This window comes from Rhipicephalus sanguineus, chromosome 1, assembly GCF_013339695.2.
Source record: "Rhipicephalus sanguineus isolate Rsan-2018 chromosome 1, BIME_Rsan_1.4, whole genome shotgun sequence".
Lineage (NCBI taxonomy): Eukaryota > Metazoa > Arthropoda > Arachnida > Ixodida > Ixodidae > Rhipicephalus > Rhipicephalus sanguineus.
Window position 1 is genome coordinate 161114781 of NC_051176.1, and position 26837 is coordinate 161141617.

Consider the following 26837-nt stretch of genomic DNA (forward strand, 5'->3'; position numbering starts at 1 on the left):
AAGGCAGCCCCCCCCCTCCCCTCACTCACGCCTCTGATCAATAAATATTAAGGTGGCGTATGAACGCTAAGGCGTTGAAGTATGTGTGAGTAGACGTGGGTATAAACGTGAGCCGATATAAGGCTCATATTATGCAATGCTGAAGATGAATAGATAGGGCCATAAGTTGGCAAGAAAAGTAGAGTTCATCCGATTCACTCCAGACATGTATTTTGAGCTTAGGGCTCGCTCGGACTCACTCACCGACATTCACCTCAAGCGGACTCACTCGGACTCACACTGACTAAAATGTTTCTCAACCGGACTCATTCATACTATAACTCACCAATATATTACTCACCTGGACTCACTTAGACTCAGACTCACGGCCCGATCTGCGCCTGAGTGCGTCGACTCATGAGTGAGTTTGCCGACCTATGCCTGTCCACCGCTCTTTCCAACTCGAGGAGGTACACTCACGCATGGTTTGGTCACTTGTGGCCCAGGAGAATACATACGCTATAAAAGACGAAGGCTATGATACTCGTTGGCAATTACAACGCAGTCTCGGCTAACCAAACAGCAGAAGTTAATTTATTTTCAAAAAATTCCGCTCTCTGTTTTTTTTTTTTTTTTCCACGCAAGAGGGAACCGCTCAACGTTGCAGATTAGGTTGTAAGGTCAGCTTCGCTGCAATAAAACACAGTTATGCGGTGAAGCATACATACTGTACAGCCGGCTTTCGCATTCAGCGGCTGTGACATAGCGGTGGAGCTTATTCGTTGTACAGTGAAGTGTATCAGCGGCTCTGACATAGCGTTGGAGCTTATTCGTTGTACAGTGAAGTGTACCTAGATTTAAACAGCGGAACTGTCACTGTGCCTAGTCATAATCACCAAGTCTATGTGGTCCTGGCCGTGTACGTCTTCCCAACTTATGCCCGTGCGCCCTCTCCAATCCCAATACGAGTACCGAGACATCTGATACGTGTGCTGCAACGGGCCTCCGGGGTGTTTTACAGCGAAGATATTAGCCTCTAGATGGTCGGGATTTTTCGCGACGTTGTCCGCATAGAAAAAAAAAGCATTCACCGTTTGATGCGAAAAGTGCATAACACATAGCGTACTTCCCTCAGAAGTTGTAGGTGTGGTCTTTAACAGCTTCGCTGGACATCCAGCTTTACACGCCCGGGATCGTGGGCCATTTTTTTTTTTTTCTGACGAGGCTGCGCCTATTTGCGACCTGGTTTCGCAAACCTTGCGCACGCTCCATGGATATCAATCTATAACGGGGCCATTCCGTCAATCGGTCTCCGTCATAACACACAGTTGTGTCACCGGCTTCCACCATGACACGGTGTTTCCTTGCCAGTTCCTTCTCGAACACTGGACGCCAGGAGCGTTTAGAGCATCGGGCAATGACACCAGCACGCCATTTTCGAGGAGAAACCAATGAGGAAAAGCCGTCATTACGGTGACGAGACAGAGCTTTTGAAAGCTGCACGAATAATACGTTACAGGTGTCGGTGTTGGCACTGTGACCGGAGTCAGTACGCAAACGTGTACTAAGCCCTGTTATGGTCTTCAATACAGGTTGCACAAGGGGGGGGGGGGCGAAACAAGGACATAAGTAAGGTTCACTACAAGAGGGCTATGCTTCAGAACCGCGGGAAGCTGAGGTAGTTGGTTTGATTCATCAAAAATGAAGGTAAGGTGTGCAGACACGGACAATAGAGAAATTAGTCAGACAACACTGTCTGCGTTTATGTTATCTGATTCTCTTCTCTTCGGTATGTCTCTACACGTCTTACCTTTTTTCACGATGAAGTATGCTTCACTGCAATACATTGTGTGTGTTTCTCCCATAGGTCGGCACTGTAATAGAATACTCACTCATACTCACTCACCCCAATTTTTTTCCGCCTTCGCACACACTCACGTTCATACTCACGCCTACTCACACTCATAGTCACTTACTCGCGTTCATACTCACGCCTACTCACACTCATAGGCACTCACGCACGTTCATACTCACGCCTACTCACACTCATAGGCACTCACGTTCATACTCACGCCTACTCACACTCATAGGCACTCACTCACGTTCATACTCACGCCTACTCACACTCATAGGCACTCACTCACGTTCATACTCACACCTACTAACACTCACAGCCACTCACTCACGTTCATACTCACGCCTACTCACACTCATAGGCACTCACTCACGTTCATACTCACGCCTACTCACACTCATAGGCACTCACGCACGTTCATACTCACACCTACTAACACTCACAGCCACTCACTCACGTTCATACTCACGCCTACTCACACTCATAGTCACTTACTCGCGTTCATACTCACGCCTACTCACACTCATAGGCACTCACGCACGTTCATACTCACGCCTACTCACACTCATAGGCACTCACTCACGTTCATACTCACGCCTACTCACACTCATAGGCACTCACTCACGTTCATACTCACATCTACTAACACTCACAGCCACTCACTCACGTTCATACTCACGCCTACTCACACTCATAGTCACTTACTCGCGTTCATACTCACGCCTACTCACACTCATAGGCACTCACGCACGTTCATACTCACGCCTACTCACACTCATAGGCACTCACTCACGTTCATACTCACGCCTACTCACACTCATAGGCACTCACTCACGTTCATACTCACGCCTACTAACACTCACAGCCACTCACTCACGTTCATACTCACACCTACTAACACTCACAGCCACTCACTCACGTTCATACTCACGCCTACTCACACTCATAGGCACTCACGCACGTTCATACTCACGCCTACTCACACTCATAGGCACTCACTCACGTTCATACTCACGCCTACTCACACTCATAGGCACTCACTCACGTTCATACTCACGCCTACTCACACTCATAGGCACTCACTCACGTTCATACTCACACCTACTAACACTCACAGCCACTCACTCACGTTCATACTCACGCCTACTCACACTCAGGCACTCACTCACGTTCATACTCACGCCTACTCACACTCATAGGCACTCACGCACGTTCATACTCACACCTACTAACACTCACAGCCACTCACTCACGTTCATACTCACGCCTACTCACACTCATAGTCACTTACTCGCGTTCATACTCACGCCTACTCACACTCATAGGCACTCACGCACGTTCATACTCATGCCTACTCACACTCATAGGCACTCACTCACGTTCATACTCACGCCTACTCACACTCATAGGCACTCACTCACGTTCATACTCACGCCTACTCACACTCATAGGCACTCACTCACATTCATACTCACACCTACTAACACTCACAGCCACTCACTCACGTTCATACTCACGCCTACTCACACTCATAGTCACTTACTCGCGTTCATACTCACGCCTACTCACACTCATAGGCACTCACGCACGTTCATACTCACGCCTACTCACACTCATAGGCACTCACTCACGTTCATACTCACGCCTACTCACACTCATAGGCACTCACTCACGTTCATACTCACGCCTACTCACACTCATAGGCACTCACTCACGTTCATACTCACACCTACTAACACTCACAGCCACTCACTCACGTTCATACTCACGCCTACTCACACTTATAGGCACTCACTCACGTTCATACTCACGCCTACTCACACTCATAGGCACTCACTCACGCTCATAATGACGCCTACTCACACTCATAGACACTCACTCACGTTCATACTCACGCCTACTCACATTTATAGGCACTCACTCACTTTCATACTCACGCTTACTCACTCATAGGCACTCACTAACGTTCATACTCACACCTACTCACACTCATAGGTGCTCACTCACGTTCATACTCACGCCTACTCACACTTATTGGCACTCACTCACTTTCATACTCACGCTTACTCACTCATAGGCACTCACTAACGTTCATACTCACACCTACTCACACTCATAGGTGCTCACTCACGTTCATACTCACGCCTACTCACACTTATTGGCACTCACTCACTTTCATACTCACGCCTACCCACACTCATAGGCAGTCACTCACGTTCATACTCACACCTACTAACACTCACAGCCACTCACTCACGTTCATACTCACGCCTACTCACACTTATAGGCACTCACTCACGTTCATACTCACGCCTACTCACACTCATAGGCACTCACTCACGCTCATAATGACGCCTACTCACACTCATAGACACTCACTCACGTTCATACTCACGCCTACTCACATTTATAGGCACTCACTCACTTTCATACTCACGCTTACTCACTCATAGGCACTCACTAACGTTCATACTCACACCTACTCACACTCATAGGTGCTCACTCACGTTCATACTCACGCCTACTCACACTTATTGGCACTCACTCACTTTCATACTCACGCCTACTCACACTCATAGGCAGTCACTCACGTTCATACTCACGCCTACTCGCACTCATAGACACTCACTCACTTTCATACTCACGCCTTTCATACTCACGCTATATAGATTTTAGCCGCATTATACGTATATGTGAGGTAATTTGGTGACATGAGCGCCCTGGCAAAATATGTTGGAGCAGCCCCAACCAGATTTGCAGCAGCAAAAAAATGAGTTTCTCGATGGACCTGGCTATTTTAGAAAAAAAAAAGAAAGAGTGCCACACATGTCTCGCACGAAGACAGGTTTCAGGACTGGAGGCAAAAAGAAAAGAACAGATCGCCGACTGTTAGCTACTCCTTCATAAGGGTACGCGCCTATACGATCACCGAAAAGTAATTTTGTTTACCCAGTAACAGTCATCTTGGTGCCCCCCTCGACAAAATCTTAACACCAGAACTCAGTTCCACAATTTAAACGAAACGTCAGGATTATCGCAGCTAACGTTGATAAAATGAGTTGCGTTATCATATATGCTGGACTCCGTTTCAAACAACAGGTGCAACACTGTGGGGGTTAGCGAGACCTCTTGCAGTAAGCGCGTTCGTAACAACAAATAATTTAACGTTTTTACCACTCGGAATTAGATTCTTTCTTAGGCTGAGTAATGCGTGAACGTGTTTTGAGCATTAGAAATAAACTCCGTTATACGAATATCGATGTATCGTTACGCATCACTTAGCGTTTGGTTTTCGGTTTCTCGCATTTCATTTGCAGCAGGTCGCGACGCCTCACGTGCAGGCTCGTGCTCGACTCGAACAGACCACGAGACTTGCGGAGTTATACATTTTGTTGTCTGAAGTTCTCGCATATCTGCGACAGCATTCCACCTCATCTGTTGAACAGAGTGTAAATGTAAACCTTCTCTTTGCAAAGAGTATCGAACCTTCTTTCTCGCGTAAACCAAAGTGCCGGAGGCTTCCTTCGCTGGAGATATGGAGGAAACATCTATGCGCATGCGTGAATTTTGTTCCGCGCCCGGAAAGCGTCAGTTCCTGGCAAGCGGCCCACGAATGAGGACGTTTAAGGAGCGCTATCCGGATTCCAGCAAGTTGTAAAAAGACTGAACAACAAGAGCAGCGATATTGAATTGACTCTCGCCGAAATTATGGCTACACTCGAGCAGAAACCATCTGTAAGATTCATTAGGCTATCGGTGACGACGACATGAGCACCTCTCGGACACAGGAGTAGTACAACCGCTTCACATGTGGCCGCACATCAGTGGACAGGGAACCGGGTTAAGACAGAGCCTCAACAAGTCAAAATCAGAATGTAACTGCAAGCGCGGAGTTTGGTCAAGGAGGACCGCCACACCACAGTTTGCGAACTTCCGAACGAGATAGATGGAGTTATGCATTGGAAAAGTATACGCAAGGGTTTGGGCATGAGGAGAGTGTCCGAAAAATTGGTACCAAAACTGCTTGCAATGGAGCAGAAGAAACTCGTCAAGAAAACATTTATGCGATTCGTCAAGCTCCCTACTTCCCTAACAGGCCCAGTGTGGCTTGGCGTTTCTCAAGCTGAAAATGCCGCCGGAACGAATCAGATTCGAGCCAAGAGATTTGGAATGCGAGGACCCGATTGATCATTCCTAAAGGTGCATGCCAGAAGTGTGTCCAACAAGGACGGGAGCGCTAGGAGAAGTGTGTCCATTACAGAGGAGATATATTGAAGGGAATGAGGGTTTTGTACCTTCTACTCAAATTTATTTCTGATGACCTAAAATTCGATACTTCTCGGACGCACCTCGTATGTATAGTCGACTTCGTCAATGCTCCCGACACAGATCGCAACCTGGTGAAGAAAATGGTCATTGCTCCTGTACACCAATGACTATTCTTCCACTGCAGGCCATCCTCTCCCATCCGCGAATATGCAATATCTAGCTTCATTATCTTGATCATATGAATCTATAAGTACCTTGGAATATGCATGCGCTCCGCTACGCGAGACTGTGTGCTATAGCTACCCATATCTGCAGTTAACGTGTAATTAGGATTAATACATACTTGGTTATGCCTCCGCCTCTCTGTCCCAATAAACCGGGTGTCCCAGCTATCTTTAGCCAAGGGATAAAAAATGCAGGCGCATGAAATCAGTTGCAAATTGCTGACAGTCATCTTGTGCACTACAGACAATTTTTTGTTTGGTAATTAATTTGTTAATTAGGATTATTTAACTAAATCGCTAAACGTTGACTTTAGGCAAGAATTGCGACTTTCAAAGTTCGAGAGCGTCTTCAGAAACCCGAATTGAATTTTTTGCTATAAAGAAAGTCTCACGTATACCATTTTTTCCAAGCTGCAAAGAAAGCCCGCGAAATACAAAAAGAACCACATGACTAGCGCATTCGCGCGCAGTGAACATGCTGCTCTCAGCAGTGGTTTGAGCGAACGAAATCAGCTGCGGCCGCGACACGCCGGCTCCGTTGCAGCGGTAGGCCGATAGGTTAACGGTTGTTCCTTGGCCCGCGTCAGCCAGTTGGCGCGCGTGACGGTGCAAATTGTATCGAGCGCGGACCGAGAAACCACCGTTAACTTATCGGCCAGAATACAATCTGGCACGCATCTACGAAGTTTAGTTCTGGGCGACCATGTAGTCTTTGCTCTTTGCATGAAAGAATTTGAACTTTGTGAAGTGTGCAGTACCTTCCTGCATGACGAAAAACACCAGAGGGGCACTAACGCACCTTATCGTACCTAATTTGTAGAGCATTACATGCACTTCAATCTATTCCCAGTGTATTCCACAGAATAGACAATTTTCTTTACACTAAAGGGTTAGTTGATTCGGCGCAAAATGATTATGTTCTGCCATAAAGAACAAACTAGCCTGACTAAGACGACTGGTCGACGGCACTGAACCTGCGGTTAGATTGTTTCAATGTTTTCCAACGGTGCGGCTACATTTATCGGCACTGGTAACAGATATGTAGCACCATATAAAGGAAACCACGCCAGGACAAAAGTCACGGCGCTAATTTCTAAGCTGTTGAACTCGCAGAATCCGCGAAAACAGGAAGAGTGCAAACACGCGACTACCTTCAACCAAAACTGAAGTGAACACATCACGGTATCGCACTCAAGTTACCTTACTCAGTAGGCTTTGAACACATTCCTTGTAGTCGTTGGCGCAAATGTTGCGGTATCGCACTCAAGTTACCTTATTTGGTAGGCTTTGTGATGTATAGGACGACAACATGCTAGGTGTCGACGGAAGCCGGTCGAGCTGAAAGAAGCGCTCCAAATTCTTTGCAGGAGCAAATAAATGAAAGAATAACAGGGTATTATTAAAACACTGCTCTCATCATCAGATTTCTTTCTCTGCGAGAGTAACTATCTGCTGCTTATTTGTTGGCCCGTTCTCCGTTACTATACTGAAGCGCGTTCCTCATATTCATATTGTGGTTCTGGCACGTAAAACCCGACGAATTGTTATTACTCTTGAAGGCTTTTTGTGCTAATGTCAAATTTCAGTATTACCACACTACTCTGAACAAATGAAACTTCGTTGCCACCTGCAGCGAAACACGAATGCTCCAACGAAAATATTACAAAGCATAACTCGCATTCACTTAGAGCGCTCTCGGTAGAACCATGAGGCCTGGCACCTGGTAAGCAGATACCAAGCCATGCCGATACGCAGATGCTCGATCGGTGAATCGGCCGTTCAGGCACACCTGCAAGAAGACGCGAAGTGCCCACCGCGGGAAGAAGCCGCATGAATCGTTGCCAACACAGAGTTAAACCGCTGTTACTTGACGACCATGCGGCTTTGCCTTTTATACTTCCACACGCATGCTTCCACACGTATGCGCAAACTGCTTCAAGAATGGAACATTCGTCACGCTTTTTTTTTTTGGCTCCTGTACGCAAAGTCTGGTCTGACATAAACGCTATCAGAATCCAGTCGTAATTTATTTTTTATTTAAATTTTTGTTTTTATTTGTCCAGCAAGTGTCACGATTTCTTTGGGCTTATCAGCTGCCGATGCTGCCTGGGACTGAAGAACAACGCACGCGCTTTTACGTGACCGTAGTATAACTTCGTGCAGTTTGCATGTCTTAAAGGAGGGGTGACAGAAAATTTGTGAACCTCTATTTTTTTCTCCCAATCAGAGGTGACAGTCTCGTTAATAACGGCAACGAAACTCATTTGCCCCAGTGCGAGACGAATGTTTATTTATATGCCGGTATATTAGGACTTGAGGCAGTTTCGATTTCGAAAAGCACTCCAGGGTCCCGTTACGTAGCAGGCCTACTTGTTAAAGAAGTACTGTCATGAATTTTAAACATTTTCGAATTGTTGCTCCAAATAAAAATTCGGCAGATCCCGTGCTTTCTGGGAATCGGTTTCATGCGAAGCAGTTAGCGAGTTCTTCTATGCTGTATTTTATGGCTTTGAGCCAAGCGTTACGAGGTTGATCAAGGTGATTTTGTAAGTGTAGTAGCTGTGTGCACATATTGGGCTTACCAAGCACGTCGACAACACTGGCGTTTAAAGTGTAACTTATGGTGCGACGTAATGTCAGCCTTCAAGTTAGAGTACATACGTCAGTATTATCGAAACTAAATGCACTTTACGGTGCAATCATGGGAATATCATACGTAACTTTCGTTAATGTATTCTTCCGGGGTCGAGCAATGCTTCATTGTAGCTTGCATTATAGCTATACCATGGGAATACAAATGTAATGTTTGTTAGACTGCTATAAAAGTGGAGCCAACATTGAAACCAGAGACGTTAACCTGACATGACGCCTGTATCGTAGAAGTACATGTTTATTGCATTGTTATACAATTATATATCCAGCACCACAACCACAATTGATGTTGCACCGACATTACGCCTGCATTGGGTGTTTTTCCAAAGCAGCTTCTAGACCTGGCGTGGCTCTGTGGTAGAATACCTGACTGCTACGCAGAATCCTTGGGTTCGATTACTGCTGAGATCCTAGCTTTTATTCTTTCCATTCGGAGGTCAACGCGGCCGATGTCGGTTTTTCTTAATGATCTGGCATTTAAATTGCCAATGTGTGTTCTCGCCGTTCCTGGGTAGATATAAAGTGGCAATCACCTGTGGCGCATACCCGTGCACCGCTGCCCGTGGTAAACGGGTGTGTTCCACACGTGTCTGGAGGGAAGGGCTAGACGACGTACGCGACAGGATTTTCATATTATTCATGTCATGACCGGACAGTCATATTCGTCACACGCAAATATATATATATATATATATATATATATATATATATATATATATATATATATATATATATATATATATATATATATATATATATATATATATATATATATATATATATATATATAAGGAATGAAGAAAGAAACTACGACTTTCGTTGGTTTGGCACTGTATATTTTCACTAACGTTTCGTCTGGTGGACCAGACTTTGTCAAAGAGTTGACAAAGTCTGGTCCACCAGACGAAACGTTAGTGAAAATATACAGTGCCAAACCAACGAAAGTCGTAGTTTCTTTCTTCATTCCTTATTCTATCGGGGTCCGCGTGATTCTTTTCCCACTACTATATATATATATATATATATATATATATATATATATATATATATATATATATATATATATATATATATATATATATATATATATATATATATATATATATATATATATATATATATATATATATATGTATAACGCCATAATTGTATAGATTTCCTTCAAAGTGCTGTAAAACACTCCTGCATGAAACTGGGACTCTGTAAGTATTTTTTCGAGGAGTTATATACTACTGCCTGTAGTGAGCCCGCAATGAAAAAAAAAAAAACGACGTGTTGAATCACCTTACCCCGAAGAAACACAAGCGGAGGAGCAGTGATAATCAAAATATTTTTTTCATGTATCTGCAAATTTAACCGTGTTGCGTGCTCGGCTGTTTTGACTCCTTAAAATAAAGATCTCAGAATTAGCAACCAGTGTTCAGAACCTGCGCGACAGCATATACATCGACACCAATACTCATGAAACGAAAATTCGCCGATCATGGGCTGGAGTACTTGAGATAGACATTCCTAAGTCATGACAGGCAATTCACCGCTATTCGTAAAGCGGGATGTATACAACAATTGCGCATAGGTCGGCAAAAAAATTGGAGCTCACTCAGACTCACTGCAGAAATACATTTTACTCCGAAGGCTCACTCGGACTCAGACTCACCAATTTTCGTCAGTCGGACTCACTCAGACTCACTAAATGTTTTCTCAACCGGACTAACTCGGACTCAAACTCACCAACATATTACTCAGCCGGACTCTCTCAGACTCACGGCTTGACCTGTGTCTGAGTGAATCTGAGTGAGTCGATTCATGAGTCTGTTAGCGTTAAATTAGCTTTTTCGGTCATGGTGCCGATGCTCCTTAACGCCAATATCTCACGTAATCGGTGCTCTACGATGCGCCTTTTGATCTTGCACCATCAAACACGTATTATAAGTGGCTGAAATCATGCAAGGACAGTTTTATGAAATACGCGACTCTCACGAGATATATTATCAAGAACTTCCCGTGAAAGAGTTTGCACGGGGAGGTAGACCTCCTCCCCTCCCCCCACACACACACAGACACACACGCCTCAAACCTCTGATCAATAAATATTGAGGTGGCGCATTAACGCTCGTGCGTTGACATATGTGTGAATAGACTTGGGTATAATGGTAAGCCGATATAAGACTGATAGTAACGCTGAAGATGAATAGATATGACCATAGGTCGGCATTAGATGGTCTAGCCCACTCAGACTCAGTCAAGAAATATATTTTGTGCTTAGGGCTCACTCGTACTCAGACTCGCCAGTATGTTTCTCAACCGAACGCACCTGCACTCAGGCTCACTAAAATTTTCCTCAGTCGAACTCACTCCGACTCAAACACACCAAAACATTACTTACCCGGACTCGCTCAGAGTCAGACTCATGGCCCGATCTGAGTCTGAATGAGTTTGAGTGAGTCGACTCATGAGTGAGTTTGCCGACCTATGCAATTTCGTATTATTGGTAGTAACGTCAAGCGCACATTATTGGAAAGAGCGTGTACCCAGCCTAAAGCGTTACGCCCAGACGTTTATTCCCCATAACCTCTCAATTTTTGGCAGAGCTAAAGCATGCAATCTATTCCTGGCAACAAAAATATTCTACGTACTGCAAATACTACATTGTTCCAGGGTTTACATTCAGAAGTCTCGCCGAATATTTGCTGCCTTTATTTGTTCATCATGTTATGAGCCGATAAGGCGTGACAATGTTTTTAGACCAGTTTGTGCCGGTGGCCTTGGATTGGTGCACCTCTTTATTAGACAATTGGTGTCTCGTTTTTTTTCTATTTTCGGGACTGTGCTGATCCGCTGCTTCGAACATTTTTACAAGTGAATCTCGTCGATGTTTTACCAAGTTTAGTGGTGTCTGCTAATTGTGCCTCACCTCCCTATTTGCAAGGATTCATGCGTGAAGTGTATGAATCAGTGCTCTTTTTGGCAGTCAGGTTCTTAATGACTATTCATTTTCTAGTTCAAGAAAAGATCTATATAATGCCATATTAGATATGTTATTTCCTGCACCATTGTACCGCTCACTATATGGTGGATTGCCTGGACATGACGTGCTTGTGCGTGTGAAGAAAATGCCTATTTCACCAGTATCCAAGACATTCTTCTACAAAGTGCATACACAGACGCTGCCTGTGAAGACCTGGTTAAGCAGCAAAGGCATCTTTGTATCTTCAGTTAATTGTCGCCTCTGTGAAGTTCTGGAAAATATAGAACATTGCTTCATCATTGCTTCATACGCCGTACTCTTTTGGGACGTTCTACAAAGGGCTTTTAAAAAACAACTCCATTTGAATTCCTATAGCATGCGTTATCTCGTGCCACCCAAAAGCCATTCTATGCCTGTTGACATGCTCTTACTAATGGGTATGCATAGTTTATGGAAAACTCGCATGTTAGACAGGCATGCGGAACCCATGGTATCATCGCGCTTGCATTTCATTCAAATGGCTCTTCAGCTAAAAGACCTTTATCAATAATTAGAGTTTCAACCGGACTGGTATCCACTCTTCATGAAATGTACTGCTTTAATACCCTTTTAGGACACAGAGTTATTTTATACTTCTTTCTGTTTAAACATTGTCGTACGCTTGTAGAGCCCGCCTTGAGTATTTTGTTCGCTATGTATGCTAATTACGCACATTTGTAATAAATACCGTGAAAGAAAAAAAAACGCACCGGCATGGTTCTGGGGTGGAATACTGGGCTCCCACGCAGAAGGGCCCAGGTTCGAACCTCGTTCTATCCCGTATATTTTTTCTTATTTAGTTTTCTTTTTCTCATTTCGTACGACTGGTTACGGACACCGGCGGCGGCGGCGGACAACTACGGCGCCGAAAACGGCCCTTGTTGTGATCTCATAACAGCTTTCACTGTAAAAGCTTTCGATCGTGTCTCACATGAAGTATTGTTCAGTGTGTTGAAGCATGCGGAAGTTGGTCACATAATTTTGGATGGTCTTAAGATGGCATACTCGCAGTGTGTAACACGTCTGATAGTCAATAGGCAGCTCAGTGAGGAAACTGAAATACTCAGTTCTATCAGACAAGGATGTCCGTCCTCGGCATTGTTATTCGCCATCTACCTAGAACCCTTTTGTTTATCAATCATTAATAACACAAGTGTGCATGGCTTTCTGTTACAGAATGGGGAGATAAAGCTACTTGCTTACGCCGATGATGTGGCGGTACTTTGCCAAGATAGAGTATATGTGAAGTTGTTCACATGGCAAATAAATTTTGTAACTTGACGGGCAGCATAAATAATTGGGACAAAACAACTGCCTTTTGGTACGGTAATTGGGATATGAGACCTGAGGTATACCTAAACGTAAAATGGGAAAGTAAACCCTTAAAGTATCTCGGTGTACCTTTGGAAAGTTATTGTGACAACGCGGACTACTAGAAGGGCGAAGCAGAAGCACTCAAGCAAAAAGCAAACGCTTGGGATGGCCTGGATTTGTCTATTTCCGCCCGTGCGTCCGTATGTAACATGTTCCTGATATTCAAAATATGGTACGTCAAGCAAGTCACCTGTATGTCGCGCATTAATGTGCAGAAATTTCATAAGATTTTTGCTGTGTTTGTGTGCAAATCGTCATGGGCACGTACAAGTCGTTCAAATTTGTTCCGGTCCGTTCGCAACGGAGCAGTTGGTTTATGTCATTTATTTACAAGACAAGTTGTCTCCCGTTTTATGTTCCTTCGAGATCGAAAGAATGAATTTCTGCAAACTGTGGTACAAGTAAGGCTGCCTTCGCGCATTCCGGATTTTGTTATGTCATCAAGCAATGATATGTGCCGATATGTCACACGTTTTTTGAGAGAAGTTATCGGTGATACGAATCTCGCGGGGTTGCGAAAAATATTCGTATCACCCAAAATTCGTATCACCAGAAAACATGGAAAGTTAGTATGCGACAAAAGAAAGTTGGCGTACGTTTTGATTTAGTGTTTCTCAGGGCCGCACCGACGTCATGAACAGCTCTGAATGATTGCCAGTAAAGTTTTTAGACGTCAACGATCATACTTGTGCTCGTAAATATACGGTGCGTGCGCGCGTGTGTAGTTAATGAATCAGATATGTTATGACCCGTGACCGCTGGTAGATCCTTCCTAATCTTACTACGCTTTCCTGCATAACAACAGAGTACAGCGACGAAAGTGACTTTAAGGAACGCTTTGCACAGCCATAGATGAAGGCAGAAAATTTTATAATCGCTGTCCTTTGTTGCTGTTACTTTCTTATCGCGGTGGTGTTGGGAGTGCTTTTCGGGAGATTTGCGGCCGTGCCCGCACCATCGGGAGGTTTGCTCAAAATTCGGGAGTCTCCCGTGCAAATCAGAGAGTTGGCATTTGTGCGCGTACGTTACGAGGTCTAGCTCCTTCGCAGAGACCGTCCGCTTCGTCTCGGGGTCTTCGTCCACATTTTTTGGGACTTATATGATGGATCCGCAGCCCAAGTTTCAGTCTTGTTTCATAGAACGTCTGATTGTGAGGACATGCTTGCATCAACGTGGCAGGCACGTGTTTACACAGTACAAGGACGCTGCTGCCTCGAGCACAGCAGCACGCGTCAACGCGTTGGAAAAAAAAAAAAAAGAAACACAATGTCAACGTCATCCGTAATCTAAACGCGAAGGCGCATAAAGGCCTCCAAGATTCACGCGCACAATCTCGGAGGCAACGAGGCACCTTTGACAGTCTCGCAGCGCGCATGCCGCACCCGCCGCGACTGTCGCGTCTTCCGCGACAGCGCGGGCAGCACCTGTTCGTATACTGTGCGCTAGCGTACGTTCGTATCAAACGTCGCAGGGTGAAACACGGTTCGCCACAACCGTACTACAATGCACTGCAGGCTAATGGGCCTTGGCCGGGACCGCAGAAAAATTCGTATCACCCCGAAATTCGTACGAGCCGTGATCGTATCACCAAGGTTTTACTGTACAGTCTTTTGAATTTTTGAAAGTCGTTTTTCTGTCGAATATCTTTCGACTGTTAAACGAAAAAAAATGTACAAAGATCTCCGTGATGTCCTGTTACCAACACCCTTGTAAAAATCTGTGTTCAATTGAAGTCCCGGACAGGACGTTTTAAAAAGGATCCAATGGATGAACGCGAAAGCAGGGGCAGAAACATTCTTTTTTTTTTTAAATCCATTCCGGCACGCTCCCCGTAAAGCAATGGTTAGCGGATAAGGGAATCGATGTGCCATGGACAACCGATTGTTTGCTATGTAAAACACCTGAGACAAGAGCATGCATTTATTCATTGCTGGGACGCAGTCTTTCATTGAGACAGCCTTCAAAGAATATTGAAAAAAGAGCTCCCCATTACGAGCTATGGCATTCGTTTTCCGCGTGTGGACAATGAGGACGATGTCCCATATGACATGTTTATGTTAATTAGTCTACACAGCATCTGGCAGACTACAATGGCTGTCCGACATATGGACCAGGACGCGCGTCCTGTCCGAAAAGACTTCATTGCAAATATACGGCATATTACTGAAGTGTATATAGCACAAGAAGAACATCCCCGCTGGTTGCCAATGTTGTACGAACCGTATAACTTGAAAAAATTGTAATGTGAACACTTCGGATCAAAGCTTGGTCCAAGTGTGTTTTACCATTCCTGTCTCTGTGTGAACACCTGTAAAGAAAAACAGACAATAAGTGAAACAAAAAAAAGGATGGCCGAGTGGTTCAAGGCGCTGTGCTCAGGTCGCAGTAAGGTCTTTCGAGCGTGGGTTCGAATCCCACTTCTGACATTTCTGTTTTGCTTCAGCTCTGCGAGTCCCTGACTTTCGTTTGAGCTAATTGATCTGATATACCGGTGCAGACATTTAGGCGTCAGAAAAAAATTAAATGAAATGCCATCGGTCAGGATTGGCGCCATAATTATTTTTCGGTGGCGTTTATTTTTTTTTTTCCTATGAATTATGAAGTGGGCTTGTGATGCTGCCCGTGAAAAAAGCCCTGTGATTTCATTTACGCATTCTAACGCTACAGGTGCAGATCTTTCTTCCTTTAAGAAACTAGTCATTACGCTTTGTTTCACGACAAAAGCAGTCAAGCCGCAGGTCAGGATGGCCGAGAGAGCCCACTTCCGGCCGCCACGGGTGACGGACGTGTTTTCATGGGCTCGAACGAGCCAGTGCTTGCGGCACAGTTTAGCTGGTTTAGCCGCGGAAACAGGGACGCTATGGAAGATAACCAGGATTATCAAGTACTGCTGCCACATCTGCCGAAAGGTCGTATTGTTTTGAACACCGTATTTTTGCACGGTGACCTGCAAGCGAGACCGTACCGAGTCGAAGACTACAGGGATTCCCTCGCTCAATTGTAATTGCTACCTGAGGCAGAAGCCTTAGGTGCATTTCAAATGAATCATGTGTGGGCCGTGACGTTCAAAAGTCGTGAAGGTATGCGAAAGTTGTTAGCTGCCGGACATATTAATGTGAAAAACAGGAAGTGCCTGGTGGTAGACCCTAACAACCAGGAGGTTCGAGTGAAGATACACTGGGTGCTCCACAATGTAACAAACGAGGATATACGTGTGGCCTTCGAGCCGTATGGCGAAGTCACAGAAGTGAATAGGGAACGCTGGCGCTTGTCGGGTGTGTCAGAGAAAGGTTCGACAACACGTGTGCTAAGCCTGAAGCTAAAGACAGGGGTCACAATTGAAGACGTTCCCCACCAAGTACGTGTCGCCGGAGAACTTGCTCTCGTCGTAATTCCTGGAAAGGCCCCTCTTTGTTTGCGCTGCCAAGGAAAAGGTCACATCCGCCGTGACTGCCGAATCTCTCGATGCCAGCGATGCCGACGGTTTGGCCACGACGAAGCCCAGTGTGTGCCTACGTACGCGAACATAACGGGACCCGCGAAAAGCAAAGGTGCTTCTGAAAATTTCATGGACGAAGTTGAAGCCGAAGAAGCAGCAGCGATGGCGCCGGAGAAACCCAAAAACCCGGAAACGCCCCCCAGTACGACGGTGAAACGGGTGTTGATAGCGAGCGACCAAAAGAAGTCGAAAGAAACGTCAGCAGAAGCAAAAAGTGAGGCACCCCAATATAACATAACCGAAAACCGTGTGGTAAAAGCAGTAAAAGCGGCTGCGCCGTGCGACTCTTCGAAAGATGAGAGTGAAGCCATGGAAGGTATCGCATCGATGTCCGCCAAACGAGGGCATAACGAAACCTTCGAAGACTCGGACCTTCCTAAGGATGCAAGCGGTGGCCCTCCGCCACCTAACTCGGCTTTGATGCGACGAATGTCGTTCAACCCGAAACCGAACATTCCTCCTGACGGACGACCAGAGGCGAAACCGCCGAGCTAAAGGCGGGGCCTCTCTTCCCTTGTGCAAGCCAGCGACATGCCTCCTCTAAAACAAAGACGTTTAGACGCTGCTGCGGAGTCCAGCCACCGGACATCTGTTGAGAGGGAAGACACGGGGCAGCTGGATGATGCCGACTGTGAATTGCCGCAGCACGGTGAACCCTCTTATACATATCTGCGCTCCGAGCTAAACGCTGTGCGATCTAAGTGCTCCTCACAAATTAAGAACGGAAAGCTTGCCGGGTCCTTACGAATCGCCACTTTGAATGTACGTGGACTAGCAGCCAAGAAGCGTCAAAGTCAAATTAATCGTCTCTTTCTCGAAAATAATTTAGATCTGGCAGCTGTGCAAGAAACCAAGATTGAAAGTGAGGAGCACACGGATCGTATGGTGGAAACTTTTCGAAGACACTATAATGTTTGTGTGAGCCACGCAAAAGGTACATCCGGGGGCTGCGCAATTTATATAAGAAACAACGTAGGCATTGAAAGTGAAAAAGTTGTAGCGTCAGAGGAGGGGCGCTTGATCGTGCTTGATTTTTTGTATTCTGGAAAGGAATGGCGTGTTATTTGTATTTATGCACCAAACACTGATAAGGAGCGTGTTGTATTGTTTGAAAGAGTAGAACAGTTTCTGAAATGTGAAAAATGCCTTATCATGCTAGGTGATTTTAACTGTGTTTGCATGGCTGAAGATAGAGCTAGAAGTGTGCCTGCACGAGATAAAAGTGAGCGACTACTAATCTCGCTGCTCGAAGAATATTACATGGAATATTTAGGATACCTACTTTCAAAAGTAGGCCGTTCCCACTTTCATGCATTACCAACGCGGAAGCTGTGCTAGGCTGGATTGGATATACGCTACGGTCTCTCTTGCCAAAGGGTGTGTTAACTTCGAAGTTAAACACGTATCTTTTAGCGACCATAGCCTTGTAACAGCCACACTTAGAACCAATTTAAAAAAGAGCCGGTTCAACTGGTAACTATGGAAGTTCAACGTGAAACTCTTAGAAGACGAAACATTTATACAAAGTGTAAAACAAATAATCGAAGACATGGTATCGACAAAAACACACGGATGGATAGCGGAGAGGGAAAACTTTAAAAACGCGGTCAAAATGACTGCGATTGAAAGGGGAAGCATACTTTCTTTATCAGTAAGAAAAGATTAAAGAGAAAGAACTTCAATGTCAGCTCAATTATCTTATGTGCATGGAAAGCGCAAATCCCGGCTTATATACGAAAGAAATACGTGAGGTAAAAAACAAGCTTGAACTTATCGCAGCAGAGAAGTACAAAGCAGCAGTGATAAGAGCACGAGCTGAAAAGATATGGGGTGGTATCGCGGAACGATTCTATTTTTTATTCCAATGCTTTTCGTGCTTGGCCATTGGTCAGAACGACGGTCCGTCCGCGTTATCAACGCGATCAGCCAGCCGCGAGTGGTGGATGATAAGAATAGCATAGAATATGGCATTGGAATCGGGAATAGCATCGTTCCGCGATTGCACCCATGGATGGGTGAAACGCCCAACAAGCGTGCGCTGTGCGACGAAATAAGATATTCAGTCAAAAATGAAATACGCCAGATTCATTATCACAATGAAGTGACGTGTGAAAAGAGTAAGATCGAAGATGCATTTGTAGAATACTACAGTGAGTTATTCACGAATAAAACGACCCATGCAGCTAGTTCTAAAGCTGCGATCATTAATTTAATGCCAAAGCTTGAAAATGAAATCAAAACGCGAATGAAGCTGCCAATAAGTGTGAACGAAGTGAGAAACGCGATTAAGGAACTAGCCGTAGGGAAAACTCCAGGACCCGATGGATTAGGGGCCGCCTTTTACAAAACGTTTATTGAAGAGATTAGTCCGATTTTGCACGAGGTCATCAGCGAGGCGTACGAAAACAAAGCGTTGCCTCCCTCCTTTCTTTCTGCTCATATGGTCCTAATACCAAAGACAGATGATCCAGACAAACTAATGTCAGTAGGAGCTTACCGCCCAATAACTCTTACAAACGTAGACTATAAAATATATACAAAAGTTCTAGCCAAACGATTACAAAGCGTTGTCACGCTGCTCGTAGGACCGCATCAGACGTGCGGCATAAAGGGTCGTTCGATTTGTACCAATGTGCATGTAGCCCGCAGCGTTTTAGAGTGTTGCGACGCCGTGGCGGGACGGGTTGCTATGCTCCAACTTGATCTTGCTAAGGCGTTTGACCGTGTCGCACACGAATTTCTTTTTTCTTTGCTTGAACACGTCAACCTTGGAAAAGTAATGCTGGAAGGTTTAAAAATGGCTTACAGTAATTGTACAGTGCGAATAATTGTGAACAAGAACCTTACAAGAAGCATTGACGTCAGGTCATCCATAAAACAAGGCTGTGCGCTGTCTTCTCTGCTTTTTGCGCTATACCTTGAACCTTTCTGTCTCAGCTTAATTAACAACAGCAAAATTAATGGCTTCGTGCTTCAAACGCAACACGTCAAAGTTCTCGCATATGCTGATGACGTTGGTGTTTTCTGCACTGATCGCAAAAGCATAGAAGAGACGATAAGCGTCACCAAGGCATTCTGCGAACAGACAGGATGTGCGATAAACTGGGAGAAGAGCATCGGTTTCTGGCACGGCACGTGGGACGTTAAGCCGCAATCATTCGCGAGCATCAAATGGTCCAACACACCCTCTGCGTATTTAGGTGTACCCCTGGAACATTATAACCAGACAGGAGATTACTGGGACGACCTGACGTCAAAGGTGAAGGAAAAAGTTGGTGGATGGCAAGGCCGTGAATTGTCAATGTTCGCGCGTGCGAGTGCTTGCAATGTTTTCCTGATTGGAAAAGTGTGGTATGTGCTACAGTTTCTGTCAATGTCTCGCGTAAATGTGCAAAAATTGCACCGTATTTTTGCGGTCTTCATTTGGGGCTCAAACTGGGAAAGAGTCAGCAGAACAAGTCTTTTTCGTTCACTGAAAGACGGGGACCTTGGTCTTTCACATCTGTTCATCAGACAAATTGTCTCGCGGTTTGTGTTTTCGGGACCAGAAAGACCCGTTTTTGAGAACCGTTATGCATGTGAGGTTAAAAAATGCAATTCCTGATTTTTGTTGTGTCTAGTGCAGCTGCAATTGATGGCGGTATAAAAGGCTACCTCAAAGAAGTGGTGATGGCATTCAGGATACTTCAAGCACGATTTTCACTCGAGTATTTGAGTCTTGTATCAAGAAAAAAGCTGTACATAGACATGATCACCGTAATGATGCCCACACCATTATATAGATCACTAAACCATAAAGGCCCCGGGCAAGACGTGCTAAAAAGAGTAAAAAAAAATGACCGTTAGAGGATCTATAAAATCGTTTTTCTTTAAATTACACACGAACACATTGCCTGTGAAAACATGGCTTAAAGACAAAGACATATTTATACCGTGGACGACAAACTGCACCCTGTGTAACAAACCGGAGACGATAGAACACACATTCATTGACTGCTGGGATCCAATATTTTTTTGGGATGTGTTAGAAAGAACCCTGAAGAAAGAGCTACCGATAACACCACATGGAATACGTTATCTTTCAGTGCAAAATGAGTGTGGTGTTCCATACGACATGATAATGTTATTGGGACTTTACAGTCTCTGGATCACACGCATGGCCGTGAGGCATATGGATTCAAAAGCCAAATCGACACGGGAAAACTTTATTGAATGTGTAATGTATGTGCGCGAGACATATCGAACATTGGATGAACCTCCAGATTGTATGGAGGTATTTGATGAATTGGTGAAAATGAAATGTTTTTAATCCATCACAGTGGTCGAGTAGACCAATGTGGTTTTTATACATATGTATTGCTTTATTTCTGAATAAAAAGGTTAATAAAAAAAAAGTCAGGATGGCCGAGCGGTTCAAGGCGCTGCGTTCAGGTCGCAGTCCGGTCTTCCGGGCGTGGGTTCGAATCCCACTTCTGAAATTTCTTTTTTGCTTGAGCTGTGCGAGTACCTGACTTTCGTTTGAGCTAATTGACCGGATATACCGGTACACCTATTTAGGCGTCAGAAGAAAGATAAATGAAATGCCTTCGGTCAGGATTTGCGCCACAATTGTTTTCGGGGACGTCCATTACTTTCTTTTTTAGCAGCGAAGCTGGTTAAGCTATCGGCAACTTGTGCTCCGTCGTGCAAAACTCCTTAGGTGGGTATGCGCCACAGGAATTGGCAAGCCCCACTACCGGGTACTGCAGGTGCGAGTGTCAAACGAAAACGAACACGGGAAAAAGAGAGAGAGAGAGAGAGAAAGAAAGAGATTGAAGGAAAGGTGCAGAAAATAGAGAGAAAGAAAGCAACAGAAAGAAAGAGGAAGACAGAAATAGAGAGAAATAAAAGGAATTAAGAGATGAATGATAGAAAGACAGAGAAAGACGCAGAAAGAGAGAGAAAGAGATAGAAAGAAACAGACATGCAAAGAGATTGAAAAAAAAAGAGAGCAATAAAGAAAGAAAGAAAGAGAGCAATCAAGAAAGAAAGAAAGAAAGAAAGAAAGAAAGAAAGAAAGAAAGAAAGAAAGAAAGAAAGAAAGAAAGAAGCAGAGAGGGAAAGGAAGGGAAGAACGAGAAATTAAAATAGAAAGACCGAGAAAGAGAAAGAAATAGAAAGAAGCAGACACAAAAAAGATATACAAGAAAGAGAGAGAAAGAGAAAGAAATAGATCGAGAGAGCAAGGAATAAATATGAAGAAAGAAATAGAAAGAAGCAGACACAAAAAAGAGATACAAGAAAGAGAGAGAAAGAGAAAGAAAGAGAGCAAAAAGTAAAGAGAAACAAGCAAGGCCACCCAGCTGCGCTCTTCCTTCAGGCTTGGCACCACCAGTGCGAGGCTGCCACAATTTTTTTGGCGATGAACTTCAAAGTGCGCTTGCGACACCGCCTGTGAAAATAGCCCTGTGATTTCATTTGCTCCTTCTTACATGAAAAATCCAGGTATGTGTTTTCTTTTTTTTTAAGAAAATATTCATTGGGCTTTATTTCACGAGGAAAGCAATCAAGCAGCAAGTCAGGATGGTCGAGCAGTCCAAGGCACTGCGTTCAGGTCGCAGTCCGGTCTTCTGGGCGAGGGTTCTCTTTAATTTTGAAAGCCTGCGCTTAGATATAGTAATTCGTGGTATGAAAAATACAAATTTCCTTCTTTTATAAAGCGTAACAGTCAACGGTGGTAAGGTCCGTGGGTCCAGCGGCCAAGGTCGGGTGGTCAGCCAGACATGAGACCTGTTGCACGGAGGTGTCAAGCCTGTGCAAGTCCATAACAAGTGTGTGGCAGTCACATCGCGGATTGGCACATCTAAATGTGAAAGAAGACACACACAAAGAAACGCTGTAGGTCAGGATGGGCGCCGTCATTCTTGTTCGGCAACGTCCTTTACTTTGTTCTTTTGGCGATGAATACTTATGTGTGGTTGTGACACGGCCTATGACACATTTTGACAGCTCCACACATTGTATAAGTTTATTTCTCCTTCTTTCTCTTTTCAGCTTACCTTGTGCATTTTTGTATATGCGAACTCTCTTTATCATCATTGTCATTCGATACTTCTTGTGTTGAATTAATATATCTTGTGATTCTTGTCCTCTCGTTCTGGCTCCTTTCTGCGTTTGAGTTTTCCCGCTTTATTTCTCGTGCTTTCTCCTGTAGGCTTTCTTAATTTTATTTTTATTTTTTATTTTTGCGTGAATCAGCACTAATAATTTAGCATTGTTTCTGGGCACGTTGATTGATTGATTGATTGATTGATTGATTGATTGATTGATTGATTGATTGATTGATTGATTGATTGATTGATTGATTGATTGATTGATTGATTGATTGAGTGAGTGAGTGAGTGAGTGAGTGAGTGAGTGAGTGAGTGAGTGAGTGAGTGAGTGAGTGAGTGAGTGAGTGAGTGAGTGAGTGAGTGAGTGAGTGAGTGAGTGAGTGAGTGAGTGAGTGAGTGAGTGAGTGAGTGAGTGAGTGAGTGAGCGAGCGAGTGCCATGCAAGTGATATTAATGTGGGCGGACTTCCCCTACTTTGAAATATCTAACATAAAGTTCGACGTGCGTTAAAGGCCAACTGCAACGAAATTTCGCCAACCTCAAAAAGCCGATTTATAGGCTGTCTAGCTGGAGATAATGCTACCTGCCAAATTTCACCTTCTAAATGCAAACCACCTTCGAAAGTGGTTACCTAAGAAAAAAACCTGCCAACAACGCGATTTTTACATCGAAACTAGAAAAAACGACGCCATTATAGCTGACCGGAAGTGACGCAGACCGCAGCCCGACAGACCGACCGATGCAGGCGAATCGTCTGCTCTGCGCTCCGAGGTATTAGCTTCGCGGCCGCGCAAGGAGTTTTCTTTTTAGTTGGTAACGAAAAAAACTAAGTATGTAAACATCCACCGTGAAGGTAACACGGATACATGCCTATAAAGCGTTTCTCTGAGCAACGGCTGGCCGCTTTCGCACCTATTATCTGGAGAACTCGCTGGTTCACAATAAATGATGCTGCTGGCTTACACGTCGGGTATTCTCGCTTCGTTGAGAGACTATGGACGGTAAGACATCGTTGTTTTCGACATCGATGCTCGGTTTGGCACACCCCCATGTCCACCGAAAGCGTCCCTGCATTTCTGTAACACTTGTCTGGCTGCGCCCAAGACTCTTACATTAAACCTAATGTAGCACAATTTGTTTTCTTAAAATATGTTTACGCCCTTGAATTCCTTTGAACCGAGCCCGACTACATTTCTGTCGAACTTGGCTGCTTTGTCCACTCGCAACTAGAAGCGAGCCGATCAGCTTTAGGAGCTTTTAATACTCGTGCGTAGATGGCGCAGCTAGTCTAGCGCTTCGCGGGGCATCGTTTTGCCTGCTTTAGGCTATACTAAATGTCTTTTGCATAGCGTTATGCTAGATTTTAGCGTGCGAAACACGCTAACGCTAGCATTTTAGGTTTTACTAAAGCTGTCTAATACGAATACCTCTTGTCGCCGGTGCTTCTCCAAACGCTGGTCGGGGCTTCCCCGGTTTGCAGTAGCTGAATATTGAAGGCGCTGCGTCAGGAATCAGCATTCTTTTCAGTTTCAACAGTATTTGGGCGAAAAGACAACGGTCGTACATAAAGTCGTCATTTTTAAAGTGCGTCGAGTAAAGTACCACGCTCTTCGATAGCTCCCATTCTTTTCACCTGACTGCGATAACCCGCGGCTATTGAAGCTTTACGTTTTTTGAGAGAGATAGAGAGAGAGACTCTTTATTAGAAAAACATATTTTTGCCGGCGTCTGTATACCGCTGGCATGCTACTCTGCGTAGGGATGGGGAACGGGATTGACAGACAAAAGAAGAGAGGTAATGAAATAATAATAAAAAGAAAGAATATAAAAGATTGAAATGCGCAAGTGAACCTGATAGAAATATTTACAACGAGTGTGTCAGGTAAGTTAAGGCTTTGCTATGTGAAATAATCATGCAACCATTAAAGCTTTCCGACTAGGCCAATTTTTGACAGGTAATTAAACAGGGACTGTAAAACCCGTCGCTGTTTAGAAGGGCCGGGCACCGAGCCTAATATGCTGTGCAACGTTAAATAATCGTGACAAATCATGTCCATTTGTCTCTCAAACAATGCTCTCTCATCGCGGTACGCGGAGCTGTCCAGTAATATGTGCTCCACTGTCTCTATGCTGCCACAGTTATCACAGCAGGGACTAGTGGTGCGCCTATATGCGGTACAAATAACTGTTCGTGTATGCCACGTTCAGTCGAAGACGATGGTACAGCGTCTCAAGTTGGCGAGGAAGTGTTGGGGAAATTTTCGCTCTCACTTCTGGGTCAATGCAACGCAGACAGTTACCTTGTTGGAGCGGCAGATTCTAGAGGCGGTCATTTTCTTGATAGGAAAAGCGTGAAAGCTGGTCCCGTCCGTAACATACGGGTTGCAGCAGCCTATGACCCCGCATTTCGTTCTACAAAAGAGTTTGCTTTTCGAAATCGGCCGCTCGTAGAGGAGCGCCACGCAGAAAAGGAAGGGATTTGGCTGCAGGGAGTTCTGCTGGTTCTGCTCAAGAGCGGCCGTGAGGCCGTGAACTGCGATTTACGTCATTTCCGTTTGTGTCTGATTTGCCCGGGCACACCGCTAGGGCTCCGCGTCGTCTGCTAATTGATAATTAGAGCATCGGTTATAAGTGAAGTACGCGATTTTTCACTCTGATTACCATTACGTACCCAACATACACTACGCATTCCGAGCTAATTCTGTCCAAGTCAAATTTTGTTGCAGTTGGCCTTTAAACGTACGCGAGCGTGTCACGGTGTGCACAAAATCGTAAGCTATAGCAATGTCACTTCAATACAATACCACATCTTGGGCTAGTTGCTACCGTCTGTTGAATTGGACGCAAATTAACACATACTAAAGTAAAACAACTCACACACGAAGCATCATTGGTACTTTGTGTATGTCTTTCTGTATCCCCCAGCACAGTTTCACTTTAATAAACGACACCGCCGTGTGCAAATTCACCCGTAATGTGCGCGGAATCATCGCAATCTAAGTGGGCTATTGTGTACTTGAACAGTTAGCCGCGCTAAATTGCTGGTGTAGTTTTTCATCAGTAGTAAACAAGCCCGTAACATATGGCTTATCCTACAGATTTCAGGACGCTCATAGCCACACTCTCCATGCATTGCGACATTACATTCAACATCCTGGTTTCGCTATTCGACCCGGTCGTCGGCGCAAGCTGACAAGTGAATGGCACGCAATCGATGGCGTCTATACGCCCTTTCGATAGGTTGCTTGCTTATCGGAACTCTATTGGCTTCTGATTCAAGGTTCAAATACTTCTTCCTTTATCACTGTTTTTGTCTCTATATGTCCAGTTGCTATTCTTACGCCCCTTTTTGATATGCTTCCCCTCTGATGCCATTGTTCACAGGTCTATTTCTACTCGACTTGTTTTCGGTACCGGCCAATAATTATTTTAGGCTCTTATTGCGATGTGTAAATCGTAACAAGAAAATCAATGTTCGCGGTACTTTCATTGCACTGAAAGGACTGAAAGGGGAACTCCGGTGCATTTTCGACCATATTGAGAAAATGCCGTTTTCAACTAGTATAAAAAGTCCTGTAGCAGCAAGGGTGGTTCATTTTGCTGAAGGACTCGTCAATAATTTTAAATAAGCAATAAACGAGGAGTCGAAACCGAAACAGGGAGCTGAGCTGCTCGTGCTGGGTATGCGATGACGTCACGAAGTCCGCTACACGCCGTCACGGCTAGCCAGGGTGTAAACATAGCACACGTGCTTCCTCTATCGCGCGATAAGCAAGCTGGCGATGTCATCGACGCGAAATCAAGCTGTGCCAGCCCGTCTCAACTTACCAGTGAAGAGTTCAGCGATGATTGCAGCTACTTATATGAGCGCGGAAGCATCGCCTTTT

At 44.8% G+C, this 26837-nt stretch overlaps 1 protein-coding gene, 1 long non-coding RNA gene and 1 other non-coding gene across 5 annotated transcripts in view; 2 read left to right on the plus strand and 1 right to left on the minus strand.

The window, feature by feature from the left end:
- The window catches only part of LOC119401386 (protein transport protein Sec24A), a 651765-nt gene that overhangs the window by 58990 nt on the left and 565938 nt on the right, over positions 1 to 26837 (plus strand). The window lies entirely within an intron of this gene.
- Positions 1985 to 3602, minus strand: LOC125759115 (uncharacterized). Of its 3 annotated transcripts, none has more exons than XR_007416698.1 (3): positions 3532 to 3602; positions 2904 to 2977; positions 1985 to 2179 (listed from the first exon to the last, which is right to left on the minus strand). It is a non-coding gene; the product is annotated as an uncharacterized LOC125759115 (long non-coding RNA). The 3 variants fall into 3 exon arrangements; XR_007416699.1 differs by lacking the exon at positions 1985 to 2179 and adding an exon at positions 2251 to 2305; XR_007416700.1 differs by lacking the exon at positions 1985 to 2179 and adding an exon at positions 2713 to 2767.
- On the plus strand, positions 21254 to 21337 carry Trnal-cag (transfer RNA leucine (anticodon CAG)). The gene has a single exon. It is a non-coding gene; the product is annotated as a tRNA-Leu (tRNA).